The sequence below is a fragment of the Ochlerotatus camptorhynchus genome, unplaced genomic scaffold, assembly GCF_037179485.1.
Source record: "Ochlerotatus camptorhynchus isolate MF236.1 unplaced genomic scaffold, CSIRO-AGI_Acam_v1.1 ptg000102l, whole genome shotgun sequence".
Classification (NCBI taxonomy): domain Eukaryota; kingdom Metazoa; phylum Arthropoda; class Insecta; order Diptera; family Culicidae; genus Ochlerotatus; species Ochlerotatus camptorhynchus.
The window spans coordinates 1,056,549-1,075,559 of NW_027040592.1; the positions used below are offsets into that span (position 1 = coordinate 1,056,549).

The 19,011-nt window shown below is 42.9% G+C and overlaps 1 protein-coding gene across 7 annotated transcripts in view; it reads left to right on the forward strand.

Annotated features, from left to right (window-relative positions):
* The window catches only part of shaker (Potassium voltage-gated channel protein Shaker), a 621,792-nt gene that overhangs the window by 277,725 nt on the left and 325,056 nt on the right, over positions 1 to 19,011 (forward strand). The gene's annotated exons all lie outside the window — the stretch shown is intronic.

The following is a 19,011-nucleotide window of genomic DNA, read 5'->3' on the forward strand; positions in this document are numbered from 1 at the left end:
GGATTCGCACTTCTATCATTTTGGATAGTTTAAATGATCTTTAACTTAACAGATAGCAACAGATAGTATCCTATACTATGGATAAGTTACGAATTTTCAGGTGGAAGAAATATTCTGAATTCTAAAATAAATTTTTGTGCTATATATGTTAATAAAATCCGATTATTATAGGTAAAATTATGTTTCCAATCAATTTCCCAGTTAATTAACGGTTGCTTACGATTCCAATCCTGATAACTGAAGCCCTCTAATTTTCAATTAATGTTGTACTTAGCACCTACCTATTGGAAACCAGACGTTTGATTGGAGAAAAGTCACTTCTACTTCTGCTGTATTTTAAATCAATACCACAAAAAAAATGCACGAGAAGTTTACCAAACACATGTCTCGTACACAACTCCACAATTGTTTTAAAAGTCTTTTTCGCGTAGAAAAACAGGAGAAAACCCGTGACAGCGCAATCAAAACCAACCGTCTACTGGCAGAGCCTACTTCGTTTGAATCTAAATATTTTTTTGTTCGAATCCGTTTCAACACAATTTCGCAAACTTTATTCGCTTCCACCTTGCCAGACAAATGTGAATCAAAATATTTGCCCGGCTTCTGTTTGATCTCGCGTAACAAATTAAGTCCTCTCCTCCCGCCTCCCTTCGTCACACCTAAAATGTAATTAATAGGCTTTGAACAAAACAAAAACTTCCCCACCATTCAGTCAGTTAATTTCACCAATCGAAATCCACCCCCGCACATAGGGAATTTACCGCGTATGAGACCGGGGGTTGTCACGGGGGAAAACAAAGTCAAACAAAAACAAAAAACAACACCTATTTCGGCGGCTTTTCCATTCACACTACAACGCGCTCCTAGAAGAGGACGGGGATGTTCGTTCCGCCGGAGGACAAAAGTTTCATATTTCATTCCGGGAGATGCTTTTTTCCCATCCCATCATCATCACCGTCGTCGTCGTCGTCGTCGTCGTCGTTGTTGATGATCATCGTCTAAATATTCACCATTTTCACTACATGGCTAGAGAGAGAGATAGAGAGACATACTCACTGGAATTTGGTTGCGAGAAAGCAGGAGGTCGAAATCTCATCAAAAGGGGAGTATGCTGGCGAGCGGAAACGCGGGGGAAGACCGTTGATGTTGATGGAGAGACTCCCGGGTTGCTGCGGTGCGAGAACGCCTTTATTAAAAAGGTCACGTGCACACATCATTCTTCTGCTTTAATCCTTCCATCCATCCGTGGAGCCCAGCCACGACGAGGGCGACGGTGAGCACGGGGTGGTTGAGGAGAGACACGAGATGAATGGGTTTTCTGGGTGGTTTCGAGACGGAACCTCTACCGCAAAGGGCGTGGGAAATCAGACGGTGGAGCTGGAGTGAAACGCCGTCAGTTTACCAAATTCCCACCTGCGAGCCACCATCATCGTCAGCATCAGCACCGTCATCTGTGGACGGCGAGATGCGTACTGCGTGGGCGAACTTCAAAGCATCCGCAAACTCGGTGGAACCTAGTTGGTGGGGCTTTTGGCTCTCTCTCTCTATCTGCTTTTGCTTTGGTAGGATTTGGAAGATGGATATTCTTGGGGCAAAATCACATCACGTTCAAGGTCAATTTCATCATGATAGTAATTTAGCATAATTTTTGGCAGACCAACTTGCGTGGGTGCCTGTGTTCAGTCAGTGGGAGGTGTGACTTCAGCTGTGTTTTTGGGGGGTGATTTATTGGAGACTTAGAAGCTAAGCAAAATAAACTTAGTTGAGCATTTCGGTAGGTAGACGCCGAAGAATTAATGAAGGATAACATTCAATCGCTCTTGTTCTTTTATGAGATACAACTGAGAATTTCTGTGAGTTTATTAAAGTTTTAAAGATTTAATGTGATTTCAGATCTTAAAAACAATTGTGCATTATTATTAATATTTCAACAATTTGTTACTCTACATCAAATCCGACGGTGTAGTTGTATCTATATTGTGTCATACAGCAAGTATTTAAATCTGTGAACTAGGATTTTGATTAAACATTTCTTCTAAAACACAATCAGTAAATTTCCAAATTATTCCACAAGAAACTATTTTCCTTAAATGTGCTTGGAATTTAAATGGAGTTAACGAACTCGAAGTCAGACTTGGAGTTGGAGTCATCAGAGGAGTCAGAGTCAGAGTCGATTGAACCAATGGCTGAACAAATTCGAATGGAATTTATTTCAGTTTGTGTATTTTTGAGTCTTATAGAACGCTATTGAATTTCATTCTGATCGGACATTTGGTTCCGGAGATATCTAATCTAATTTAATCTAACACATCAACACAGCCAGTTCATGACAGCATCCTGGAAAATGATTCATATACCTCCATCCATATATCAATGTTTCACAACAAAGATGCTTCACACATACCAAAACGGCCAGGCCTACTGTGCAGCATTTAAGGAGCATGATGATTCAGAAAACATCAAGCCTTTTTTAAATTTATTGATTGGTCGTTGGAAGCTTCTAAGCTAGAAAGGTTAAGTGATGCACCATTTTCCTCTGACGGTTGAGACATGAGCACTAACTCTTGCCCTAGCCTTTTATGGCTTATGCCTATAACGTCATTGTTTGCTTTCTCACTAACCAACGAGCATTTGGATCCGGAGATATGTACACACTTAGAAATTATCGCCGACTTCGGTAATTTTTACCGAAATCTGAACAGCTGATCTGTTCGGTAAAAATTATGCAATTCAATTCAATTGCTTTTCAGCTACTTTGAAACTAAATCTCCACTAACATGACAAGATTTGATCATTTAAGCAAGGTTGAACATGTTTTGAAATTATTTTCAAATTCAATAGCCTTTAAAATGAAAGTCAAAGTTTTACCGAACGTTCAGCTATTCTGATTTCAGTAAAATTTACCGAACACGAAAACAAAATCTTAGTGTGTTCGTGAATTTTAGGAGACCCTAGGGGAGGCGACACATCGAACCCAGTGAGCATGCAAAACCAAGGTAATTGGCTTTGTGGTTAGGTAAACTGCTTAGAAACACATCTGGACATTATCCGGGTACCCTCGCTGAAGTGGCCAGTATCTGCCATTATTCTAAACCCATCATGCGACCAGACCGTAAAATTATTGACTGCTTAGCCTGAGTGTGAAAGCGCTACTTTCAATTCATTGCTCTATCCTGATCGTATGTACCAAACGGTAAAGGATGAGGCAATGAAAGAGCCAACAAAAACATTCAATCACTCATGAACTGGCGGCTCACACCGCTTGCTTTTGCTCACACAGCATACACGGTAAGAAAAAAGTATCCAAAAGTAAGTTCTTTTCACTCATCTCGGCACTTTAGTGCAGGAACTCAAAAGTAGGTAAAGCGGGTCAAAGTAGTTTTCATTTACTTGTGTGCAATTCGTATGGAATTTTACACTCACTTTCTATCTATGGAATTTACACTCGCTTTCTATGGGTGGTTTTGCTCCTCCGTTTTTCGACAACATTAGAAGGAGAAAAGGAAACAAACTAGTCAAAACTAGGTAAAAGTGAACTGGCCGTTGGGTACTTTCTTCTTACCGTGTAGCGCTTATTGACGTTTAATCGGCGCACACCATTTAAACTGAAGAAGTGTGAGCAAGAGAGAAACATATTAAGTGGGAAAACAAACCATCCATTCATCCCTTTAAACTTGATAGAGGAAGACGATTAAACGTCAAAAATCTCTATGTAATTGAAGTCTTTTTCCATAGAAAATATACGCTCAGTCATTAAAAACAAGATCTGGGTACCATCCCAAAAGAATAAACGTGCTGACTGAGCTACTGAGTGCTCTGCTGTCAGTGACTCGTTTACTTCTCATCAATCAGACTCTCACGAGGCAGTGAATCATGAGGCTTTATTGACTTTAAATGATCTTTATTTCTTTAATTTGTGTGGTTTACATGTATAACTTATCAAAACCGGAAAACAGCATCATCAACGTCACAATCAGTCAAAAGCGTCGTCCAGTCTATCGAGCCTATCCGGGCGTTGATAAGGCGTTTATTGCAGAACAGCGGTTCAGCCCAACGTCGTCAGTATTACGAAGGTAGTCAAATTTGATGATAAAAGATTTGTGATGAGCGTCGAGTTTTAAAATTCCACAGGGCGATTCGAAAAGTTCGATTCTGTCAGTATCACTAACGAAAGCCAGGTCAAGTAATTTCTCGTTTACGTTACGTACATCCTGAACCTGCTGTAATCCACATGCAAGGATCGACTGGGTCAAAGTGATTTCTTGTTCAGATGAAGCGTTGGTCGGGATGTAAGAATTCATGTCGGCATCAAATTGCCATGATAGTGTAGGCAGATTATAGTCTCCCAAAACTATGACTGTATCGGTAGTTTCAGCAAGCTCACACAATTCTTGAACACAAGATGCATGATTGGAGTACATGGCGCAGTCCGAGTTAGGCCTTAAGTAGACGCAACATATGTAGACCGACTGCATTGACAACGAAACACACACGGCCACTTGCTCTAAACAGTTGGCATTAAATAGTGGAACCAACTTACAACGTTAATGCTTTTTGACACCGATCAGTACGCCGCCACCGATCACACTCTACCTGGTCCGCCCATCGTGCTCTCTGCGCTCCACGCCTTCTAGTGCCAACCGGATCAGTAGCGAACACCAACTTTGCAGGGTTGTTGTCGGGCATTCTTGCAACATGCCCTGCCCACCGCATCTTTCCGGCTTTGGCCACCTTCTGGATGCTGGGTTCGCCGTAGAGTGCAGCGAGCTCGTGGTTCATTCTTCGCCGCCACTCACCGTTCTCCTGCACACCGCCGAAGATCGTCCTTAGCACACGTGGCTCGAGAACTCCTAGTGCTTGCAGGTCCTCCTCGAGCATAGTCCATGCCTCGTATTCATAGAGGACCACCGGTCTTATTAGCGTTCTGTACATGGTACATTTGGTGCGGGGGTGAATCTTTTTTGACCGTAGTAGGCACGTCTTCCACTGATGATGCGCCTTCGTATTTCACGACTCACATTGTTGTCAGCCGTCATTAAGGATCCAAGGTAAACGAATTCCTCCACTACCTCGAAAGTATCCCCGTCTATCGTGACATTACTTCCTAGACGAATCCTGTCATGTTCGGTTCCGCCTACTAGCATGTATTTTGTTTTTGACGCACTCACCACCGGTCCGACCTTTGCCGCTTCGTGTTTCAGACGGGTGTATAGTTCTGCCACCGTTCCAAATGTTCTTGCGATAATGTCCATGTCGTCCGCAAAGCACACAAATTGACTGGATTTCGTGCCCGTGCCTGTTAAGCCCGGCTCGTCGCATTACACCTTCTAGAGCGATGTTGAAGAGTAGGCATGAGCGTCCGTCACCTTGTCGCAGTCCCCGGCGAGATTCGAATGAACTGGATAGTTCACCCGAAACCCTTACGCAGTTTTGCACACCGTTCATCGTTGCTTTGATCAGTCTGATCAGCTTCCCAGAAAAGCCGTTCCCGTCCATGATTTTCCATAGGTCTGTGCGGTCGATACTGTCATATGCTGCCTTAAGGTCGATGAACAAATGATGCGTTGGGACCTGGTATTCACGGCATTTCTGGAGGATTTGCCGTACGGTGAAGATCTGGTCCGTTGTCGATCGGCCGTTGATGAAGCCGACTTGACAACTTCCCACGAACTCGGTCATTTTAGGTGATAGACGACGGAAGATGATCTGGGATAGTACTTTGTAGGCGGCATTCAAAATGGTGATCGCTCTGAAGTTCTCACATTCCAAATGGTCGCCTTTCTTGTGAATGGGGCAAATTACCCCCTCCTTCAACTCCTCCGGTAGCTGTTCTGTTTCCCAGATCCTGATTATCATCCGGTGCAGGCAGGTGGCGAACTTTTCTGGGCCCATCTTGATGAGTTCGGCTGCGATACCATCCTTACCAGCTGCTTTGTCCTCAGCGTGGGAGTTGGGTCAGTTCCGTCCTCTGCTGCACTGACGTAGTCGTTTCCTTCATTGCGCTGGTTTCCCGTGCCTACGTTCTCCTCGCCATTCAGGTGCGCCTCGAAGTGCTGCTTCCACCTTTCAATCACCTCAAGTCCGTCCGTCAAGAGGCTCCCGTCCTTATCCTTGCACATTTCGGCTCGCGGCACGAAGCCGTTGCGGGATGCGTTGAGCTTCTGGTAGAACTTCCGTGTTTCTTGGGAACGACACAGCAGTTCCATTTCCTCGCACTCCGCTTCTTCCAAGCGGCGTTTTTTTTTTCTCCCGAAAGATGCGGGTCTGCTGTTGCCGCTTCTGTTTATACCGATCCACGTTCTGTCGGGTTGCATGCTGCAGCACGCGCTGCGTTCTTCTCTTCCAAACTCGTCGAAACATTCATTCCGTCGGCTTCTCCTGAGGGGTGATTATGAGCCGATCGTCATCATTTTCATCTTTGAGTGGTGGAATGGGTTTAGGGTGCGTCTTGACAACTCTCCAGAATGGCCTGGAGCGGTCGTCCAGATTCTGGACATGTCGCCCGAAACATTCGTTCCGGAGTGAGACCGTTCTGGAAGCAATCTGCCTGTTCAGATCGGCCATTTCACGTTTTTTGCCCAGATCTCCAGTCCTCTGAAACTGGCGTCTACGAACATTTCTCAGTCGAATCAAGAGTTGGGTGTTGGAATCAATGACAATAAGCTTACCCCTCACAGGAACTCGTCGGACGCACGCCTCTTCAGTCACGGTTATGGCTTGGTGGAGTCCCTTCAACGCTCGGTCGATGTTCTCCACGGTGTCAAGCGGCGGGTTGTCGATGATGTGCCTGTCTACCACGCGTTCAAACTTGGCCCAGTTAACGCGGTGGTAGTCCTTGTGCAGACTTGAAGCAGGGGCCACGTTGTAGCCCAGTTCAGCCACCATCGGTTGGTGGTCGGAACTGAGTTCGTTCAAGGCTACCGGCTTGAACAAGCCGGTATTTGTCAGGAACAGGTCTAGCGTCGATGGGTTGCCCGTCGGTGAGATAAATGTTAGTTCATCCGAAAACCAAACGGAGTACAGCCCATGCTGTGAGTGGTCGAACAGCAGATGACCGTTCTGGTTCTGCTGGTAGTTTCACCAGGCCTCATGGCGAGCATTTAGATCTCCTCCAACTACGAAGCGGGAACCGGTACTGGTGATGGTGGGCAGGTCCTTCTTGAATTTAGCCGCTAGTCCACTGGTGGTGGCACACTGTCGAGGGCAGTAGACGGCGATGAACTGGACGTATCCAGTCGACGACTCCAACTCCACACCAAGGGCCTCGATGATAGAGGTGCGGATATGTGACAGAGTGTGGTGTTTTATTCCTTTCTTGACGATGACCGCAACACCACCTTTCCCCCCCCCCCCCCCCTGGAGCTGGTGCGATCAAGCCGAATAATGTTGTGGTCAGGCAACCAGAAGCTGTCACTGGACTTTAGATGGGTCTCGGTTAGAAGGCCCACGTCGATGCTATGGTAGCGGAAGAATTCGGCAAGCTCAATCTCTTTTGCTCTTACAGAGCAAGCATTCCAGGTGACGATAGTTAGCAGTTTAGACGCCATATTGGATGATGAACTTACCGAGCACTTGGATCTGTTCGGCCTTATTGCGGCACTCACGAAGAGCACCGGACATGTTGACGAAAACTGTCTGTTGGTTGTGTTCCAGAATCCAGGGGGGACAGAGAGCTTTGGCCAGCAGAATTACCGGAAGTTGCTTGAGTGGGATGTACCCGCCAATTCGCTTGCCTTTGCTGAGGAGCACGAAGAGGCGGGAAATCCTCTATCTGAAAGGCCGGGACTTTGTCCTTCTTGCGTCCTGGTTGGTTGATAGTTGCCGCCTGTTTTCGGATGCGTTTGAAGTCCTCGCGTTTGGAGCACTGTCTGTCGGAACCTTGATGTGCACCACCACAGTTGGCGCATTTTAATGCCACGGCTCCATCCGCAGGGCAGTCGGAAGTGGCGTGTTCGTGAGCACAGTTGCTGCAGCGTGGCTTGAGGTTGCAGTTGCGGGTACCGTGTCCAAAATTGAGGCACCTCTGGCACTGAGTTACGTCACGATGACCGGCACGGTATGGCTCCCACTGTACGATGATGGAGTAGATCGAGCGGATGGCTTGCAGCGCATTGAGCGTCACCGTCCCTTTCTGGAAGTGCATCAGGAAGAGACAATCCGGGTACGTCTTCACATTTTCGTCTCTCCTTGTCATTCGGAAGACAGTGATTGGGGCCAGCTTGTACCGGTTCTTAATTTCGGCTTTGGCCCCTGATGACTACCTTGAAGGGCTTCTCACCGGGGATATCGGGGGTGAAGAATTCCGCCTTGGAATCCTTGAGATATGTCACGGCCCCCTCGTACTCCGCTTTTTTTCGGACCATCACTTTGGTGCCGATCCACCCGATCTTAAACTCAGCTGCAATGCCCAGCGATGAGAGATCACCAATCAGCGTGTTGAGTGGTACTTTCTTAACCACCAGTGGAGGAAGCTTCATTTTTGCTGCACTCGGGCCGGCAGCAGTTTCGTTGTCGGCGGCGTCGCCGAAATCACCAATGACGCTGACGTTCGCCGCGGTGGCATTGTCCCGTCCACTCGCACCATGGGACTGGCCCTGATTTTTCTTCCTATTTTTAGACCGCTTCTGGTATTCCCAACATCGGTGGGAAGAGTAGCGTACCTATACGAAATAGGTACACTCAAGCTACCCTCACCGCTGTTCATCTTCTCCGTCTTCTCTCGGAGCCTGCTCCGGGAGCGCTGTCTTCCCATCACACGAGGCGACCAACACTACTGACGACGCGATTAAACTGCGAATATTAGGAACAAACTAGAAACTTTAGAACAACTCGACAGAGCGAGCAAAGACCGAACTGTACTGCTTGACGTTCAAGCAGAGAATCCAATGCTGAATCATGAGACGCATGGCTGTTCATATTCATATGAAAATGAGTCATTGAACCTGACTGTTCTGCGCACTGCATGCGACAAACCAAATAACATGAGGATTCAAAAACAAAGTCAATGGCGGTCAAATGAAGTGTTCAGGACCGAGATGTTTTTAAGACAGGTGGGCAGGAACTCACGGTCTCCCAGTGTTGGTGAGTTCTTTGCCGTTAATGTTCACGAAAAGTTCACTATTCTGCCATACAGAAATTCAAAACAAAATTTTTTATCTGCGGATTTGGACAGTTTTTGACCTGTTTCATACAACCCGAAGGTGTATGCTGCACAGCTAAAAAAAAAAGTAGTGTAAATTTCCGTTACTATGATGCACATAAATGGAGCGTCATAAATCATACAAATTTACATTATAAAACGTGTAAATTTATGAGGCATGTCATGCAATATTCCATATATTGTATGCAACTTTCCACCTTTGTTTGCAAAATTTCTTGCAAGCTGCTAGTTTACGTGAAAAGGAAGTTTACATGCACGAATGTTTGCATGCATGGATGTTTACATCACCAGTAAAATTCAGATTTTTTTTAGTGTGTGGTTACAAATGCCGCACAGTGGCACGAATATGAATAAAGACGGTCAAAAATATTTTCTACCCTTTTTCGACGTTTTAGAGACTGGTTGTCTTGGGAGAAGTTGCTCAAAATTATATCTTGCATCTTTTGAAATACACACCTGAATAATCTTTAAGCTAGTATTACACATCCAAATTCTAACTTTTTCCAGTTACGAGATAATGGTTCCATGTCTTGCACAAAGTTGCAGAGCAGTTGATTTCATGAACATTTGCTAAAGACACCAAATTTCTACATCATAACTCTGTAGAGCTATAATAGATTTTCTCTTAAGACTACCTTAATATTGGTTTTTTGAGTTAATTAGTGCTTTTTTCAAATTTGATCAATTTTTTATGTTCTAAAAAATTGTTGGCATCATTAAAATATACAACTTTGCTGAATACACCAATGCTTTTCATTGACATCTATGTGATATACAGCCAATCAAGCGTTTTTGTGACGTCATATTCAACGGCTCGAAAAGAGGGTGGGCGGGCCCTGGCGGGGTCTAAAACTGGTTGTATTTTGAAGATTACCTTATAAAATAGTACTTCTGAAAATTTCAGCGTTGGGTACTGAGGGGTACCTAGTCAAATCTCGATTCGAAAATGTCAATATTATATACAGCCCATCGGACGGTTTTGTGACGCCATATTGAACGGCCCGAAAATATGGGAGGCGGCCCCTGGCAGGGTTTAAAACCGATTGAATTTCGAAGATTACATTATAAAATAGTACTCCTGAAAAGTTCAGTGCTGGGTTTCCAGGGTCATCTAGTCAAATCTCGAGTCGAAATAGTCAATGTTATATGTACCCCATCATGCGTTTTTGTGACGTCATATTCAATGGCTCGAAAATAGGGTTGGCGGGCCCTGATGTAGTCGAAAACTGATTTTATTTGGAAGATCATCTTATAAAATAGTACTCCTGAAAATTTGAGCCTTGGGTACCGAGGGGTACCTAGTCAAATCTCGTTTATATATATTTAGTACAAGTTATAAACCAATGTGTGCTACGAGTGTGCTACTTACTCATGATAAAATTTACAACTAGGTATATAAAAAATGCATTATCTTGAAATATAATCAATGGGTTTGTTCATTAACTGTATATTCTGAACTTTGATATTTTGAGTATGCCAATATTGAAAAAAATATGTTTTAATTACTCCTTACCTGACTATCTTCGATAATATTTCCGTGAATCTTCTCCGCCCACACTTTGAACAATTCCATCCGACAAAGATTGAATGAATTCATTTTGAACCACAACTTCAATACAAGTTGTTCGTGAAAAAAATCACACCTAGATAATTAAATAAACCCTATCGCTCTTTGCTATCGCCAAAACGTCAAGCACAAAATAGTCATCTGCAGCAGCGTTCAGCGATGTGCACGCGGGAATTTCAAACATCTGTTGTGAAGTCACGTTCTATGTTCTGAAAAGAGGGTGGGGTGGGTAGGTCCAAAGTTGGAACCGTAGTCAGAATTTTATCATTTAATCTAGTTTTATTGAAAGTTATACCGATAGGTATTGCGAATATTTTAGTCCATATTGTATATAATAAAGGGCAAGGAATATACCAATATTATTAGCTTGCATTATAATATTTGCAACTATCAACATATGAGTATCAATATTGCAATGAATGTGCATATCAATGTAGGTACACTGAATAACAAACAAATTAAGAACAAACCCATTAAATACATCTCCAGATTAAGCTTAATAATTTAAATAATTTGCAAGTTCAAACACGTGTAGGTTAAAATCATTGATTCATAACTCAATACCCAACGCTGAACTTTTCAGGAGCACTATTTTATAATGTAATCTTCGATATTCAATCGGTTTTAATCCCTGCCAGGGGCCGCCTCCCATCTTTTCGGGCCGTTCAATATGGCGTCACAAAACCGTCCGATGGGCTGTATATAATATTGACATTTTCGAATCGAGATTTGACTAGATACCCCTCAGTACCCAACGCTGAAATTTTCAGAAGTACTATTTTATAAGGTAATCTTCAAAATACAACCAGTTTTAGACCCCGCCAGGGCCCGCCCACCCTCTTTTCGAGCCGTTGAATATGACGTCACAAAAACGCTTGATGGGCTGTATATCACATAGATGTCAATGAAAAGCATTGGTGTATTCAGCAAAGTTGTATATTTTAATGATGCCAACAATTTTTTAGAACATAAAAAATTGATCAAATTTGAAAAAAGCACTAATTAACTCAAAAAACCAATATTAAGGTAGTCTTAAGAGAAAATCTATTATAGCTCTACAGAGTTATGATGTAGAAATTTGGTGTCTTTAGCAAATGTTCATGAAATCAACTGCTCTGCAACTTTGTGGAAGACATGGAACCATTATCTCGTAACTGGAAAAAGTTAGAATTTGGATGTGTAATACTAGCTTAAAGATTATTCAAGTGTGTATTTCAAAAGATGCGCGATATAATTTTGAGCAACTTCTTCCAAGACAGCCAGTCTCTAAAACGTCGAAAAAGGGTAGACAATATTTTTGACCGTCTTTATTCATATTCGTGCCACTGTGTGCCGTGCCAAACTGATTTCCTACGCAATTAATCAATCTTTGATGTGAATTTCGCTAATAAACACAGAGCATTTCTTATAGCAAAACTTGCCATAACAAAATGGGCGGTTCATTTTAGTAAACAAACTAACACTTCTTCCGACTGTGGCACCTCTCTTACTCGCCTAGGTTCAGGACCACGTTAGTCACATCTGGACATGTTCCCGGTACCCTCAGCGAAATGGGCAGACTCACTGTGCTAAAAATAATGCCATTTGACATGAATGAAATCCATGTCTGACGCCATTTTAAAATACAATATAGTGGTTTCCAGTTACAAAAAAAAAAATTGAGAAATACTGTCGAATACCCCACGATATGGGTATTTTTTGAATATTGTGCAATATTTTATAATATTTTGAAAACACTTTTTAAACCAGGTAAATCCTAAATAACGAGAAGACTTTTAACGAAGTAAATAAAAAAAAAAAAATTAACGCACTGATTCAATTTTCGAACCCCCGGTTTGATTCGTAATATGGAACTTCCAGTGAACTTGCCTTTTTGTTGAATCGATTACAGATACAATAATCAATTTCAAACTCCAGATCATCAAATATTTTGTTTCATAAGGTTGATTCACTTTTCTCTTGGCTATTACCATTTTCTTATGGCATATTAACATCATCATGGGGAGAATCGCATCATTTGGGAATCCAAAATGTCGCACCAGTAATAATTAAATGTAATGGAATTTAATAAAAAAAAAAACCGGTCAACATCTGCAGAACAATCTTCCCGACGACAGTTCATTAAATGAAAATGTTCTCTTTTAATAACTTCAATTTTACTACCGAAGTGCTTCTGCTTTGCTTCAGTATTCAAATTAAAATCTCCATTACACTGTACTGTTTGTCATCGGTGGTGGGAGACGTTTAACTGAGACATCGTCCTGTCAGAACTGGAAATAACTGCTCCCGCATGAAATCCCGCGTCGTCGTCATCCCGCGTCCCGGAGAAACATCCAGACAAAAGAAGGAGTACACAGCAAATGGGGGGGTAGCGGGAAAAAGTTTTAAGTACCTTGCCAATGAGTCTCCCGCTTGCTTGGACCACCCAGCCAACTTCAACCAGGAGGAGCAGGAAGAAGGCAGGCAGGCTGTGTGTTTAGTTCTGGTTGGTTTCCCATGACGACACCTTCCTCCCCCCCCCCTTTTCCCCTTTAAATTGCCTTTGATATCATTGTGTGTGCCATTAGGTTGAGAAGAGCTTTTTCTTCATTTCGTTTGCCGAGCATCTAGTCGATTCGCGCTCGATTTGACGAATAAAGAAGCACGGATTTCCAGATGAAATTTGATAAGAAATAGAAGGCGATAGAATGGATGGAGAAGTTCGCAGTCAGACGTCGAACCAACCAGCCCCAACGAAGCTCAGAGAACAAAGGTGAGGAAGGTCGCACCGTCGTCGTTCGAGCGAGCGAGTTTTCGAGGGGTTGAGTAAGGTGGAAATTATGCGTATTATTTTTTTCGGTATAAGAGAAAGGACCTGCTTGGCTGAATGCCGGTGGTTGAGATTTTTTTTGCTGTCGGAGAATGAGTTGAGGGAAAATGACAAAGTTAAGGGGGGGCAAAGCGGTTTTGGAGGGGAAGCTTTTAGCGAGTGAGGTAGCTTTCTAAATTTCCAACGGAAGGGTGGAAAAAGTGCGATGTCGTATAAAACCGACAATACATGCTGAGATCTGTGCGACACTGTCGAACGGTGGAAGAATTGCACACAAATACGTTAGATTATGGGTTGACACGGAGAAGAGGAAGCAAAGGACGTTTTCTTTCCTTCCGTTTGGTTTTCGAGGATTGTAAGAACGAATTTTTTTTTCCAGACGATCGGAAGTGGGGGAGATTGAAGATATCAGCTATTTATTTTGATAAAATGACTCGTGACTTTGATTCGATCACAAAAAAAAAACAAAATTAGAAAGAGTCTTTATACCAGTGCTGCAAAATCTCGACAGTACACGGTGATATTGACAATTTTGCTTTGGTCACTCATTTGAGCTAACAGTCATAGTCAAGGCAAACCATGTCAATTGTCAATGACAATGGTGTCAGTGACGAACATGTGCAGATTTGTTTATTAGCTAAATTTGTAACGAAATTAAATAACTTGAGCAAAACAATTACATGGATAAATTTTAATGAACAAGTATCTACGTCCTGAGCTACTTGGATAACAATAATGTGACACAGAATGTACTAAATTACACTTTTTGTTACCAGGTGAATCTTTGTCATTGACGAAAAAATGAATGAGATTTTGACGAAAGTTTTTTTGAGGATCTAGTCTGTCAGTGACTATGTGACGGACAATTTTGTCAATATCGCGCGAAAGTCTGTCAATGACAATGACAAATCTCAGCACTGCTTTATACACTTTCCCAATTTGAAGCGACTCACAAGTATCGAGAACATCAAATCAGTCCCAAAATTAAACTGGCGAGGGTGGTTGCGCTTTTTGCAATTCCTTCCGCATTTTGTCAATGGTCCCGTTATTGCGCTGGTTGTCAAACAACAGCCAGCACTTCGCCGAAATAATACAGCGCACTGCTGGTTTCGAATTTCGACAAACACACAAGGCAGCGGAAAACTGTGTCCTTGGCCGTTGTCGTCATCGTCGTCGTCGTCATTAGAACGTTATAGTGTGTTTCACATACGACACGCTTTTGGACGAACACGTTTCAATCGACAGGACCCGACACCGTTACAATAATAAAACTAGGGGAGGTGAGGGTAAAATGGGCAGTAAGAAATTGACTTGGCTCAAACCATTTGAAGATTGTGTATGGAAATTATAATGAAAAAACAAATTTTTTGATCATTGCCTTCTAGCCTTTTTCCATACAGCCAAACGGCAAATTAAATAGTTATCAATTGTTTAAAAGATTGATAATCTTATGGCATGATCAAGCAGCTGTTTTGTGGGCAACACTGTATTCTGCAGTGTGACATAGTAGCCATGATTTGTGTGCTCTATTCTACACATCAGTAACCCCATTGCCACCAAATGCCATTAAATGCAAAAAATGTAATGCCTTCCTAAAATCGCATTCTGATGTTATTTTTACTATGTCTAACGGCTTAAAATGTTAAGAATTAAGCAGTTCAACGTAAAATGACGAGCCAATCTGATGTGATGTTCGCCAATGTACATGAAACTGTGCATAATTGCTTGTTATTATTATTAGCAAGGGGTTGGTCACTCCGCACAGTTCGCCAAAATCAGGTTTGGGCACACATGGGCACACTAATTGACACAGTTTGGCACCCATGGTAAGAAACATTCATGATCTTTGAAGTTACTGGCAACACTACACTTACTCTGCACCTGCTCGGCGCATGTGTCGAATTATTATTGTTGACAAATCAATGTTATTGGACCCGGCCTATGTGTGTTGAATGGGTGCGATATCCTACGCAGATGTGGAAGCTGCCGTCAATGGATGGCAATCGATGTTCGTCGGTGTGATTGCCACAAGATAGCGGAACAGAGACCGACGTTAAATAAAGGAACGAAGATGCAGAAGATGTTATTGGACGCAACCTAATATTTTCGCTTAGTTCCCCCAAACCGAGTTGGATTCCCTACAAAAATCACTAAGTGTGCACATCCTAATGCCTGTCCAAACAGTATTTTTTTCACGCTATGCAAATTAAAATCAGGGTGATCGCCAAGGAGCAACCCACTCTAAACTTTAGTTCCAAGAGACAGTAGATATTTTCCAATCGCTCATAAGTATTCTTAGGTATTTTTAAGTATTTTAAATCTAGCCTTATGTTCATCATAGTGAGCGGTTGCTAGTGCAGTTGTTTGTTGTTGTTTCTCACAGAAATGTAGTGCTAGAAGCAGTTCCGTGATGTGTACGTAAGTTCTAAGCTACACTGCGTTAAATTGAATGTTCTATCTGCATGATTGCAGCTCCAACGTTTCTTTGGACACCGCCATTGCCGAGTTGCTGCAGGAGGAAGCTCATTTCTATGTCCTCGTGAAGAACTAACAAGGAACCATCACGTCTTCATACGTTGTCCTGGATCATATTGCACTGGGTTTTAGTCAGAAGGATACAACCTGTGACACCAGCAAGAAAGGGTTTTGGACATTTTGGTTACATGGATTTGACAGACGATTAAAAAATTATCTCGAATGAAGGGAACCGAAAGTTGTGACAGACGATTCATTGATGAAGAAATTGAATTCGATTTAGCTGCTAGATTTGTTTCGGAACATTTCACTGCTGTCCCACTTTTTTCATAGCAAAGAAGTCAATATGATATCAGAAATGCATAAAATCAATCATTTAGTATTTTGTAAAACCACCGTTAGCATCTAGAACTGCTCGCAAGCGTCGAGGCATTGATTCCACAAATTGTTTGGTCACAGTTGATTGATTTTTCTCCTATATCTCCTGAATAGCCTTTTTGAGCTCCGCTTTGTCCCACCACAAATGCTCTATGGAATTCAAATCAGGTGATTGAGGATGTGTTTTGAGCTGTTTTGAAACATTATAAAGCAACCATTCACCCCAAGTAACCAACAAGCCCATATCCTTCGCCAAGAATGGAAGATGTTCCTGCAACCACTTCTGAGTGCGGTTCGAGGTGTGGCACGGAGCCCCGTCTTGTTGAAATACAACATTTGGCTTCGGACCGTACTGTTCTTTGATCCACGGAAGAACATACTTACTTAAAATCCCGATGTAGACCTCTGTGTTGACGTCCATTTTTTGCCATCAGAAGCCTAAGCCACCAATCCAAACACCATAACGCTAGCAGGATGCTTGGTCAGATACACGTTCTTGTGCTCGTCGGCCACGTCTTTTACCGGAAGAGAACTAATATACCGGTCGGTTCTGGAATTTGATACGGGATCGACGGGATCTCGTCGGTGAACAGGATTACCGGATTTTTTCGCTTAAGGAAATTCAAGATTTTCTTGCATCGTTCGACTCGTAGCTCCCGGATGCGGTTGGTAATCATGTGAGTTTTTTCCCGTGCCCTTGACTTCGCCCCGCAATCTTCCTTTACGATCTTTCGTGCCGTAAAGTCACTGATCCCGTGTTCCTTTGCCATTTTCCTTATTGAACGCACTGGATTCACCCGAATCTTCCTTTTGATAGCAGCGATAACCCTCGGAACCCGAGCTGTCCTCGGACGACCTGTGGCCACCTTCGCGGATAGTTGTCCTTTCTTTTCTCGGACTAAAACCCTTTTGACGGTCCACCGGGACACTCCCACGGCGATTGAAATGTCTTTTTGCGACATTTAAACTTGGGACAAATCACGAATACGCTTCCACTTCGTCATGGTGCAACTGTCAAACTAAGTAAATCATTTTTTTTATACACAGCCTACTACGGTATGAGCTATAGGTTACGTGCATGCAAAGAAAACCAAGACATACCTACATGGACCGAAGAGAGTACCAGAGCTGAGCCAAAAAGTTGAGCACGTTTCTTCGGAACCTTCTGGTCTTAGAGTTACCTATATGGTACGGTTCAGCATGCTATCTACGAAGCCGTTGAGTCTACCTATGGTGCAGACTGGTTGGATCTCGAGATCATGAAAATCAAAAATAAATCTGGGTTACGTCAGTGTATGCACGTTCGCAGTACGTATCCTTGTTGGGACTCAAATCAAAATTAAGCCGCCTGCGGAGGAAATTTTGAAGAAGTCTTGGAATTGAGAAGGAATAAATCCGACAAACTTTGACTACGCTGTGGCTGCGTAATGCTATGAAAATTAGAAGCTGGTCAAACTGAGATGTACGGACCGATCTGTTATCGATTGAGGATGGAATCATTTTGTAAAATACCCGTTGGTTTCCTTTGATAATGAATATGGAAGCTCACACAAGTCCGGGATGGAAATTTTCACATTTTCCCTGAGTTTTCCCTCGGATATTCTTGTCATCGGTCTCAATTGATATGGACTTCGATGGGACTTTTTAAAAATGACGTATAATTAAGAAAGAAGTCCCAGAACTGCTGGGGGATGTCAATACCGAAATATTACCCCACATATTCCAACAGATCTGGATCGGTGTACGATTGCCTTAGTGCTATAGTATAGGATTTATAGGAAACCAATCCATTACAATTAAAAATGCAATTACATTCTACTTCACGAGTCCGACATCAAGCTTATCCCCGTCATCACAGCCGGTGATTTTGCAGATGCATCTCTGTAATCATCCTTCTATTGAACTAGGCAGCTCGTATCAAGGGACCTCAGTGCGTACCAATCGGTCAACTGTAAGGCCGATGCCATAGTGTTTCCGTTATTGATATATTATTCCTTACATAATTTACGACTCACTCTGAAATCGACCGTATGCTTTACTAATTACTAACTATTGATTTAAGGCTTTATTAAAAACTGATGATGTTTCTGCTAGGGTGGGATTGAACTCTTGCCTGTCCGAGTTCTGGATTACTTTAGTCGGAAAGAAATTTGACAGGCAGCAGGTGGCAATTTAATCCATCGTCGATCGATTACGTCTTCGTTTCTGTACATCTGCAAGGGATCAGCAGTTTAAAGGGACTGAAATCTGTTGGACGGGTTGAACACCGTACAGGTTAGATGGCTTCCACTTCCTCTTCCATATCACTCTCGGGGTTGCCAAACTCATGGAATATTTGACACCTTGATATGCACACTTCGATCGAAACGTTGATAAGCACGTTCAGCACAGCGTTTGGCACAATTTTCGGCCCAGCTCAATACTCGGCATGGATTGAGGTGTGCAGAGTTGAATGCCCCTTGAGTTTCGCCGACTTTCGCTCCACGGGCACTTGATCATTCCGGTGGCACTGACAGTGACGGTCGCTGAAAGGCAACATAGGTGAACACTACCGTCGGTGACACCACTGACGAAGTCAACCTTTAGCAGCGGAACACTTTCATCGCATTCTTCAAAAGATAC